This window comes from Mustela putorius, unplaced genomic scaffold (genome assembly GCF_011764305.1).
Source record: "Mustela putorius furo isolate JIRA1106 unplaced genomic scaffold, ASM1176430v1.1 tig00003870_pilon_pilon_pilon, whole genome shotgun sequence".
NCBI classification, from domain to species: domain Eukaryota; kingdom Metazoa; phylum Chordata; class Mammalia; order Carnivora; family Mustelidae; genus Mustela; species Mustela putorius.
The window spans coordinates 8,912,306-8,924,269 of NW_025422022.1; positions in this window are offsets into that span (position 1 = coordinate 8,912,306).

Here is an 11,964-nt window from a genome sequence, read left to right on the forward strand (position 1 = left end):
GTAACCATGGAAGAAAATGGGTGCAGAATACATGGGTCCTCTCTGTCCTATGTTTGTACCTTCCTATGAATCTATAAATACATCAGAATTAAAGTTAAGAGAAAGAGGCCACTTTGGGTGTAGTATGAAGAGACTAAGGGAAACAATGGTAGAATGGTTTCGGGCACAGGGAAGTGACAAGAAACCAACTGGGAAATTTCCCATAGTTGTTGATCAGACTTCAAGGCTAGTAGTGAGAGAAATAGAGAAAAGTGAACGGCCACAAGAGATTTTTAGGTAGAAAGATGGAAAGTTTTTCTTTGGTGTTATATATGGGGGAAGGAGAGAACATTGTCAATAATAATATGCAGGTTTCTGGATGACACAACTGCCACGATGGTGGTGCTATTCACTGAGGGAGGAAATGGCAAGAAGAACAGGCTAGGGGTTCAGTGATTTGAGTGTGGAGATTGAATTAGTTGAGACTCCTTGAATTTTGAGTGCTTTTGAGACAGCAAGGTAGAACAGCTGATGGTCGGAAACTCAGAGTTGAGTCTATGGGAATCCAGAATATAGCATATTTAAAGTCACATTGGGAGGATTGCTTTAGGAAAGTACAGCACATAAAAGAATGAAGTCCCAGGATCTAGTCTTAAGAATTTCCAACGTTTAATAGTCTGGGTAGAGAAGCAAAGCAGACAAAGGATATTGAGGAGGAGCTGGCAGAGAAACAGGAGAAAAACCGGCAGCAGATAGTATCAGGGAAGCTGAAGACAGAACGTCTTTCAGCGAGAGAATGACTCACAGTACTGGATGGTTTGAGACGTTCTGTTATATCAGAACAGCTATCCCTTGGGTTCATGATATAGAGGTGGCTTTATTGAATATCTCTTTTCTTCCCCTAGCATGGTAGAGTTGATTAAGGAGGCAGTGGAAGGGGTGACAATGGATATGGCAAAGTATATATAATTTTTCCTGAAGTTTGGCTGTGCAGGGATAGAGAGAACCATGGAGGGAGGTTTTCATTTGTTCATGGTTAGTTGATTTCAGAGACATGTCTGGAAGATGCTTGAGAATACACACAAGTAAAAGTACATTTTAGAGTACCTGACAGGCATGGGTTCTAGAACTTAGAGGTGGAGACATCACAAACCACTTTTCAAAACCAGAGAGAGAAGTACCTCTCGTTCAGCGATGCCAAGCTTTGGGTTGGAATGGTAATCATGGCACTTGGGTTTAATCTGTATTCTTCATCTGAATAAATATTCTTTCCTTAAATTACAGGTTGGAAGGTTAAAAAGGTTAAAATAAAGTAAGAAGGGACATTGGAATCAACCCAGCTCAGAGGCCGAGAGGAGTTGCTCCTCCCAATGGTGTGTAGGACTTGGACAGAAGCCACTGGACTCACTTTCACCCCCTACACTCTCCAGCAAGTCAACACCCTTCTCTGAGCCTAGGCCTCTTCAGGTATAACATGGACCACATGGCTTTGGAGAGAAGAGGTCTTTGGGCTGATGTATTTTTTTTTTTTATATGTATATTACTTTGAAGAAAGTTGTATTTTCTCTACTCTCAGCTTCTCTTAGGAGCTGACAGGCTTTGCAGGTAATTCTGGTCAAACCCCCTGATTACAGTGAGCCAGCCTGCACTGTGGTACCCAGTGTTATACTGGAAATATAAACAACTGACGGGTGTTTGGGTGTCTGTTTAAGAAGGAGTGGTGGCCCATTTGTATTTGGGCAGAGAAGTCCTGATTTTGTGTTCATACCCTGCAGGCCCCATGAGAAGTCAGGTCCCCGGGCTCCATCAGCAGGGCAGCCAGAGACAGTAGCACAGGCACCTGGGCTGTTGTATCTGCTGAGACCAGAAGTGGTGGTTCTGTTCTTCTTCTATTATATAAAGAAGCATTCCATTTTCTTGAGGGGCCCTAGGCTCAACAGGATCAATTCTCTTCCTGCATGCTTTTGTTGGTGTTTGGAACCCTGCCAATTTAAAATCTTTATATTATTCTCTGCACAGAAATGTCTCCCTCTCTATTATGCTAAGTGAAATAAGTCAGTCAGAGAAAGACAAATATCATATGATCTCACCCTTATGTGGAAGTTAAGAAACAAAACAGATGAACATAGGGAAAGGGAAGGAAAAATAAAATAAATTGAAATCAGAGTGGGAGAAAAACCATAAGAGACTCTTAACTCTAGGAAACAAACTGAGGGTTGCTGGAGGGGAGGTTGGTGGGGTGATGGGGTGAGAGGGTGATGGGCATTGAGGAGGGCACGTGATGGAATGAACACTGGGTGTTATATGCAACCGATGAATCACTGAACTCTACCTCTGAAACTAATAATATGCTCTATGTTCATTAAATTGAATTTAAATAAAAAACTAAAAAAAAAAAAAGAAATGTCCCTCTTTTTATGCATATGTCTGTTGGGGTTTTTTGTTTATTAATTTATTTTAGGGATATTTTTAAACAATATGTTATGAATTAATTTTAGTCTTATAACCAAGTGTTAAAAATAGTCCCAAAAGATTTTGTATACTCTTCTAGCTTCCACAAATGAAACCATTATACAACTATCAAAACCAGGGAAGTAGAAATAGTACAGACAATACCCTTAATTAATCAACAGACCTTATTCAAATGTTGCTAGTTGTCACACCTGTGTTCTTTCTATAATGGAGGATCCAAGCCAGCATTTCACAGTTGCAATTCTTTGTCAGGATTCTCATCTGGGACAGGTCCTCGATGTCTTTTGTCTTTCATAACCCTGATACTTTTGAGATTGTCTCTCAGTGTGGTGTATCTAATCTTTCCTTGTAGCTGAATTTAAGTTTGTATGCTTCTCCCTTTTAAGCACTAGGTCTTGAGTTTGGGAGCTGGAATTCGTATACTCCTCATTCATCAGGAGCCTGTGTTCTTAGTGAAAGGCACATTCATTTAGAGAAAAAAGAATCCGCTCCTGGCTCTACCTCTGGAGGTATAAAATGAATCCTTAATGCAACTAATATAGCACTTACGGTTCACCTCCTGGGTTTTCATGAAATATTTTTTTAAGGAACATGAACTTTAAGCATTATATTGTTTAATGTGCTATTTAAAACAGCTAAGTACCTGAGGGTATCAGTTCTTAAATCCCTGTCATTAGTCATTAATTCACAAGGAACACAGCTAAATCAACAAAAACTAATGCTTAGCCCAATTACTGGATCAACAGAAATTCTTCAAGCCTAAAGTCACCCATAAATAACTTCACAGCATAAAAATGCCTAGGCCTAATGCACCAGTCAGTCACCAGTCATGGGGCACGAAGGGGCCAACTTTCCAAGAGATTTGCCGGCTGGGTCCCATTACTGACATCTCCAAAATGTATATGGGGGAACTGACCGTGGTCAAGAAGCTCTTTCAAGCTTTTAACTCAAATGCCACACGAAAACTTGGACTGGGCTAGGAAACAGAAGCCCCTTTCCAGTTCCCCAGCTTTATTACCATGTTACCTTCATCAAGGAATACGATCTTGTTCATTATTCACCTATTTCTTCTATTGACCCATTTTTAGAAACTGTGGAGGATCTCCCATGTGCTTAGCTCTATGCCAAGCCAGAATAGCTTCTGTTGAGTTAAAATAGATAAGGTCTTTGGTCAAGAGGGGTAAGGAATAGTGTTCTGGGGATGGGGGTGGGGACAGTGTGAACAGAGCCGTTTGGCAGAAGAGAGTAAGGATTTTGCAAAGAGACCACTGTAGCTAGATGGCAAGCAAAAGGGGCAAGCAGCATAGGAGCTAATTCTGTAGGGTAGGGAATAGTGAGGCTTTGGGGATCACTGAAGGGAAAAATGAACTCAAAATGGGTCCTAGAGCTAAATGTAAAAGCTAAGATTATACAATTTTTAGAAAGAAATAAAGGAGAATTTGCATTGGGATCTGGAGTTAAGCAAAGATTTCTGGATGTGTTACTAAAAGCAATTCGACACAGAGAAAAAAAATGGTAAAGTAGGCCTCAAGAAAATTTAAAACTGCCTTTTATTTTTTTAAATTTTATTTTATTTTTTCAGTGTTCCAAGATTCATTGTAAACTTTTGTTTACAATAAACCTTTTGTTTATTTTCTTAAATTTTTATTTATTTTTTAAATTTCTTTTCAGTGTTCCAGAATTCATTATTTATACACCACACCCAATGCTCCATGCAATACGTGCCCTCCATAAAAGATACTCTTAAGAGAATAAAATGGCAAGTCCCTGGATAGCAGAAAATGTGAAAATATTTGTAACCTGAATATGTAAAGAGCTCTCATAACTCAATAAGAAGAAAACAAAGAAGCCAATTAAAAACCGTGCAAAAGACTTGAATAGATACTTCAGCAAAAAATATATACAGGGAGGAGTGCCTAGGTGGCTTGGTAGGTTAAAGCTCTGCCTTCAGCTCAGGTCATGATCCCAGGACCCTGGGATTGACCCCTGCATCGGGCTGTCTGCTCTGCAGGGAGCCTGCTTCCTCTTCTCTCTCTCTCTGCCTGCCTCTCTGCCTACTTGTGATCTCTGTCTGTCAAATAAATAAATAAAATCTTAAAAAAATATATATATATATGTATATACAGGGGGCAAAAAAAAAAGAAGCAGATGAAAAAGATACATCGACACCCTCAGCCATTAGGGAAACACAAATTAAACCATGATGAGATAACTTCATACCTACTAGAAAAGCTAAAATTTAAGACTTATCATACCAAATATGACAGAAGATGTGAAGGAACTGGCACTCCCACTGCTGGTGGGAATTTAAAATGATGCAGTCCTTTGGAAAATTCTTGGCAATTTTTTGGTTTTATTTTTATTATTTGAGAGAAAGCACGTGAGCATGTGAGGAGGGGTGGGGCACAGGGAGAGGGAGAGAGAGAATTTTAAGCAGACTCTGCGCTGAGCGTGGAGCCAGATCCTGGGCTCAATTTCACGACCCTGAGCTCATGACTTGGCAGTTTCTCAAATTAAAATATTACCTACCATGTTATCCAGACATTCTGCCCTAGGCATTAACTCAGAAGAAATGAAAGGACATACCCATGCAAAAACTGATGCATGGATCTTCATAGAAGCGCTATGTGTTAATATCTCAAACCCGGAAACAGTCTAAATGCCCATCAGCAAATGAAGGCATTGGGGTATATCTTTACCATGGAATGCTACTGAGCAATGAAAAGGATCGCTAAACAAGCTGAATGTCAAAATAATTATGCTGAGTAAAAGAAGGCAGATGGAAAGTGTATACTCTGTATGATTCTATTCCCATAACACTTCTGGAAAATCATTTTCTGTAATGACAGAAAACAGATCAGTGCCTGGAAGGAGGGGGCAGGGAACAAGGAGGAAACAAGGATTACAACAGAGCATTAAAAACACACAAAAAATCTTGGCCGTGATGAACATAATCACTTTTGTGATATTTGTGATGATTCTGGAGGTATAGTTGTATGTCAATTATTATCAAATTATATACTTTAAATATGTGCAGCTTATTTCAGGTCAGTTCTGTTCTATGCAATAATATGTCAATTCTATTTTATCCAATTGTGTGTCAATCCAATTTTATTCTATTGCAAGCCGATTCTATTCTATTCTACTATTTGTCAAATCTATTTTTTAAAAAAAGCAGGGGGTGGGGCTGAAGTATCCGCGTGGCAGATAATCTCCCAGATGCTAGAGAACTTCATCTTCAGGCTGGACAGTGAGGAACAGAGTCCAAAATCGTCTTGCAAGCTTGCCCGGCAATCACCCCACAGCGGGGCTCTAGACATTGGGTCTGGAACTACCAGCTCCGGGGTAGGATCAGGCTAGAGATGCTCCCACTCCATTGTTATCCCTGCTGTCTCCTGCACAAGGATGTAGCTGGCCATTCCCACTCCAGCTGGATCCCGAGTCCTCATTTCTCTAACTTTGGATTCAGGGTCTGAGGCGGGAGCTGTGTCACGGGTGGGTCCTGGGCCATGTGTCTGTGTGGGAGGCTGGGGGCTTGCACGTTTGCCTTATGAGATGGGAGGGTTCCCTAATACTGTAAGGGTAATCAGACGCTAGGTAGCCAAGAACAGCCAGGGGTCCCTTCCGAGCTTACCCTCTGTGTCCTTCATGAAGAAAGGAGTTTTTATGAAGATTTTTGCGAGAATCCAGTGAGATCGTATATGTGGAAATACTTTGTAATTTTCTGTATCAGTGCAAGCTGTTATTTTTCAAACCCATAAAATTTTGGAACTGAACATTTTTTTGGCCAACTAGAGTCTTAAAGGAATACGCAGGAATTAAACAGCAGAGGGAGAAGCCCCGGTGAGCAGACAGTAGGAGATGCCAGAAGACAAGAGCAAGGCCTGGATACCAGGCTGTGAAGCAACCGGCAGAGGGCCCCGGGAGCACAGCCCAGGAAAGCTGACTCCTTGAAGGAAATTCTTTCTGCAGCTATTTCTGGAACTTTAGAATACAATAAAGATGGGTGTCTTTGCAAAAGCGCGAAAGGTCAAAAATGGACACCCTTTGAAATCTTACACACACCTGTTATAAATAAGTTGAGTTACAGATGTCATAAAATACTTTTGTATGAATGTGTTTGCATCTGTATAACACGTTATTACCAATTCAGATCTGGGGGAATGCTGTCCCACCCATTCTAATGTAACTGTCTGATCTATGTTATCTGATGGCATAATTTTGCAACACCCATCGTCAAAAAAATAAAACATGCGTGCGCATGCACACACAAACACACACGCACACAGTTTGTTAATTCCCAACTGAGCAGACTAGATGCTTCAATGCCACGCATAATTCCCATGACCTGGCCTTGCCTTCAGTTCGTACTACCAAGGTCAACATTGAAAATAAGAGCCTTTAGTCTACAGAGACACACAAAGACCTTACAGCTGTATTGAGAAGGTCCAATATCTAACTGCACTTGTGATATAATAACAAAGTAACATTAATTCCTTCAGGTATTATTTGTGTTATTGTGTTTTTAAATAAACTTTTGTATTTTAGAGCAGTTTTAGAATTACAGAGCAATCACGAAGACAGAACAGAGTGATCCTGGATATTTCATACCCAATGTCTCCTAATGGTAACACCTTGAGTTTAGTGTGGGGCATTTACTGAAACGGATAGCCAGTACTGATAGATTATAGTTAACTAAGGTTCACACTGTATTCAGATCTTTTTGGGTTTCACCCAACATCTCCTGTCCTAGGATCCCATCCAGGGAACCACATTACCTGTAAGTCACTGTGTCTCCTTCAGTTCCTCTTAGCTGTGACGGTTTCTCCCACGTTCCTTGTTTCCGGATGGCTTTGACAGTTTTAAGGTTTACTGCTTGGGTATTTTGTAGGCAGTCCTTCAGCTGGGATTTAGCTAATTTGTTTGTCACGATCAGACTGGGGTTATCTGTTTGTGAGAGGAAAATTACAGAGGTGAAGTGTTCCCTCCATCACATTATATCAAGACACATGCTGTCGACAGGACTTAATCACAGTTGGTGTTGGCCTTGGTTACCTGAGTTGGATGTGCTCTGTGTTGTGTGTGCCTTGTTCATTCTGTGCTCTGTCTGCCACTGATGTCTTCATTGTTTTTCCAATATTTTCTTTTTTTTAAATTTTATTTTATCTTTTCAATGTTCCAAGATTCATTGTTTATGCACCACACCCAGTGTTTCATGTAATCCATGCTCCCCCTTAATACCCGCCACCAGGATCACCCATCCCCCACCCCCACCCTCTCTCCTCTAAAACCCTCAGTTGGTTTCTCAGAGTCTACAATCTCTCATGGTTTATCTCCCCCTCCGATTTCCCCCGACATTTTCTTTTTCTTTCTTTTTTTTTTTAAAGATTTTATTTATTTATTTGACAGACATCACAAGTAGGCAGAGAGGCAGGCAGAGAGAGAGGAGAAGGCAGGCTCCCCGCTGAGCAGAGAGCCTGATGTGGGGCTCCATCCCAGGCACCCCTCCCCCAATATTTTCTTATGAGAACTTGAAAACAGCAAAATCAAAGTTGTAAGTTTTTATAATATTTACAATATAATTATAATATAATATATAATATATAAGGCGGGAGCTGTGTCATATATATGATATATATTATATTGTAATATATAAATTATAATATATTATATAATAATATATCCCCCAACATAGATTCTAAACTGATCTTTTACTTCACTTCCTTTATCACATATCTGTCTATCCGTTCTGCCATTCAGCACATCGATTCATCTTTTTAAACAAAAGATATCGTGTTGCCATTTATTTCAGATTCTGCCAATTTTGCCCCATGATACAAGAGGAAGAAACAGAGGAAGAGAATCCTACTGGATTTTAAAATCCAAGTTCTAGAGTTGTGGCTGTAGGGGCACACCAAAGAGAATAGCAGAGGGGGAAAATGGGCCTGCAATTTAGAAACTAGTGGAAAAGTCCTTTGACATTATAAAGTGTGTCAAAAACAACACTGCAACTCCAAAGATTGTCAGGCAATCCCACGGAGAAAAGCTAAAGAAAACTATGACCGAAGGCATGTGTGACTTCAGGGCATTTTCAGAAAATGGAAGAGGCATTTGCCAGTTTTAGATAGCGAAAGCAGTACTCCAAAGGCACTGTGTCAGAAGGATCTGGAATCACATCCCCATCTCCTGGATCCCACCCCCGGCACTAAATGGGAAATGCTGGGGTACCAGATTTTAATGTCTTATTCCCCTAAGGCAAAGAACAGCACAGTGACTGTCCCTTTACACTTTTCCTTGTCCATCCGTGTGAGGGTTTCCCCAGGGCAATAGTCTTTGTATTCGTTTTCTAGAGATGCAATAAAAAGGTACCACAGACAGGGGTGTTAAACAAGAGAAATGTATTTCTCACAGTTCTGGAGGCTCAAAATCTGAGATGGGTGTTTGCAAGAATGGTTCCTTCTAAGTATTGTGAGAATCTGTTCCTGGTCTCTCTCCTTGGCTTGAAGATGACCACCTTCTCCCTGTGTCTTTTCACCCTGTATTTCCTCTGTCTCCATGTCCAAACTTCCCTTTTTATAAGGACACCTGTCATATTGGATTAGGGCCTACACTAATGACCTAATTTTAATTTCATTATCTTTATAAAGATATTATAGATAAATGTATTATATTTAATATACTATATTAAATATTATATATTTATATAAATAATATTGTCACATGTATATTATATTAAATATTATATATTAAAAAGATATAGATATCTTTATAAAGATATCTATATCTCCAAATAAGGTCGTATTCTGAACAACTGGGCTTAGAACGTCATTGCATGAATTGGGGGAGAGGGGCTGGGGGCACAACTCAACCTGTAAGTCTTCAAATTCATTTCTTGTATAACCCTTAAAAGAACTTGGAGAGGGGCACCTGGGTGGCTCAGTGGGTTGAGTCTCTGCCTTCGGTTTAGGTTATGATCTCAGGGTCCTGGGATCAAGCCCTACATCAGGCTCTCTGCTCAGCAGGGAGCCTGCCCCCCACCCCGCGCCTACTTTCTCTCTGTCAAATAAATAAATAAAATCTTAAAAAAAAAAAAGAATTTGGAGAAACTACATACCCTTCACACTGTTTAACATGACATTTGAAAATTTAAATCATAGGTTTAAAAGTTTCCGGTATTTTGTAACTATTATTTTTAAATAAACGATTACTCTTTCAAGTATATCCAAAAAAATCTAAATACCATAACAATTTGATTCAATGATCGTAATCATTAAAAATACATGCACAATTTCCTATGGAAATTTTAAATCTTTCTGTTTTCCCCTTCCCATTCCAATTCCCCTAGTTTTATCTTTGTGTAATATATTTCTATGCCAGGAAGTCCCATTTTTGATCACCCTATTATCTTTCTTTTTGATGAAATTATGAATGGAAATTAAAATTTTAAAATTATTTTTAATTTAAATTCAATTAATTAGCATATAATGTATTATTAGTTCAGAGATAGAAGTCAGTGATTAATCAATCATATAGAACACTTCTCTCGAAATAATATAAATAGTGCTTTTCCCTCCAATTAGTTCATGTACGCATTGATGAATGGTTTTATACTAGAACAACACAGATTTCTGCACTATTGTTATTCCTGTCCTCCACTCTGTTTTTACAGAAGTAACTGCTCAGAAAACATATTCATCATAATAAATAAATGGGAATGAAAAGTATTTGTTATAGCAATTTTATCCAATTCTTTGAATCTTATTCAAATTACATGTCAAATACTACCTAGTCATTTACCATCAAAATTATTTAGTATTCCTCTTGCTAAAAATTCTATTAAATTCTTCTTCAAATTGGTGAAAATTGAAAACCACCTGATGTGAATGAGAGTTATTCACACGTTCAATTTCTAGGAGGAACACCTAGATTTACCAAATAGTTCTTTAACTTACAGCACCGTGTATAGAACAGATCACTGTTTCAGAGTTTTCCAAGAAGGGAAAGCAAACTCTAAAATGAGGTCTTGGGTTCAAGTGGTTTATCTGAGCGTCCATCCCAGAAGGTTTATCACAGTGGGGACTTTCTGAGTATCATGTAGAAGGCACCTCAGAAATGTCCCATCAAAGGACAGGGAAGTGGGACATTCACGCCCTTTCATTAACTGCTCCTGTGCCTGGCTGAGGATCAGAGAAAGCCTTCCTTAGGCAAAGACTCAGCCTTTACCACGAGAAGGTTCGGTGAACTTAGAGGTGGGCTGGAGGATACGCAGTGGGAACGTCAACTGTGTCTGTAATAACTGAAAAAAACGGAAACATTGCAACTTTCATTACTGATAGAAATATGTATCTTATTGTATTTTATTTTTTTAATGATTTTATTTATTTATTCAAGAAAGAAAGAGAAAGAGAGAGCATGAGCAGGGGAGGGGTGAGTAGAGGGGGAGAAGCAGACACCCCGCTGAGTGGGGAGTCCAACCAGGACTGTGGGATCATGACCTGAGCTGAAGGCAGCTGCTTAACAGACTGAGCTCTTATCACACCAATCTTATCACATTTTAAAATATATTTTTTGGGCACCTGGTGGCTCAGTGGGTTAAAGCTTCTGCCTTTGGCTCAAGTAATGATGTCAGGGTGCTGAGATTGACCCCCCTATCAGGCTCTCTGCTTAGCCGGGAGCCTGCTCCTCCCCCCTGCCCACCGCCTGCCGCCCTGCCTATTTGTGATCTCTCTCCCTGTCAAATAAATAAATAAAATCTTTAAAAAATATATGTATATTTTCATCAAAACCTTGAAGCTGCAGATTCATCTCATTTAATTTATAAAAAATACCCTCCCTATATTGACAAACCAATAACCTTTGTCAAACCGATCAGCAAAATAAAACATTTTCTGACAGCAATAGTTTAACTTCATTTCTGATTCAAATAAATGTTAATATAGGATTCAAAAATCTCATTAGCTATTCCTTGAATTGAATTTGAATTTAATATTGAATAAATATGAAACACTACCGAACAACTGAGAAATAAATTTCAAGACGCATGTTGTAAAGAGATGATTTAAATGGTGTAGAGATAGTTGATTTATTCACTTTATAATAAGTCATCCAAACAAGAAAATGAATTTACATGTTATCTCTCATTATTTAATTAATAACAATGTAATGTACAATTTAGCTAAAATTGTAAATTATTTCTGAAATGGAGTATATGATAAAAAAGCATGGTATTCCCTTGATATGTGTGTTTGTGTGCATGTATGGATTATTGGTATTCTGCTTTGGGGAATAATTAATTGACTTAGAACCCAGTATAGGTGTCATAAATAATGTCATTAATTCCTAGACCTCGGGGTAAAACATGTCCTCGTATTTAAAGGACGAGAGATTCTCATTGCTGAAACTCATCTGGAAGAAACTTATATTTCTATTTTTTGTTGTTAACAGTAATAAAAAAACATTGTTTTATAAATAAAATTAGATGGGAATTAATTTAAACTAGAATAGATGTTTAAT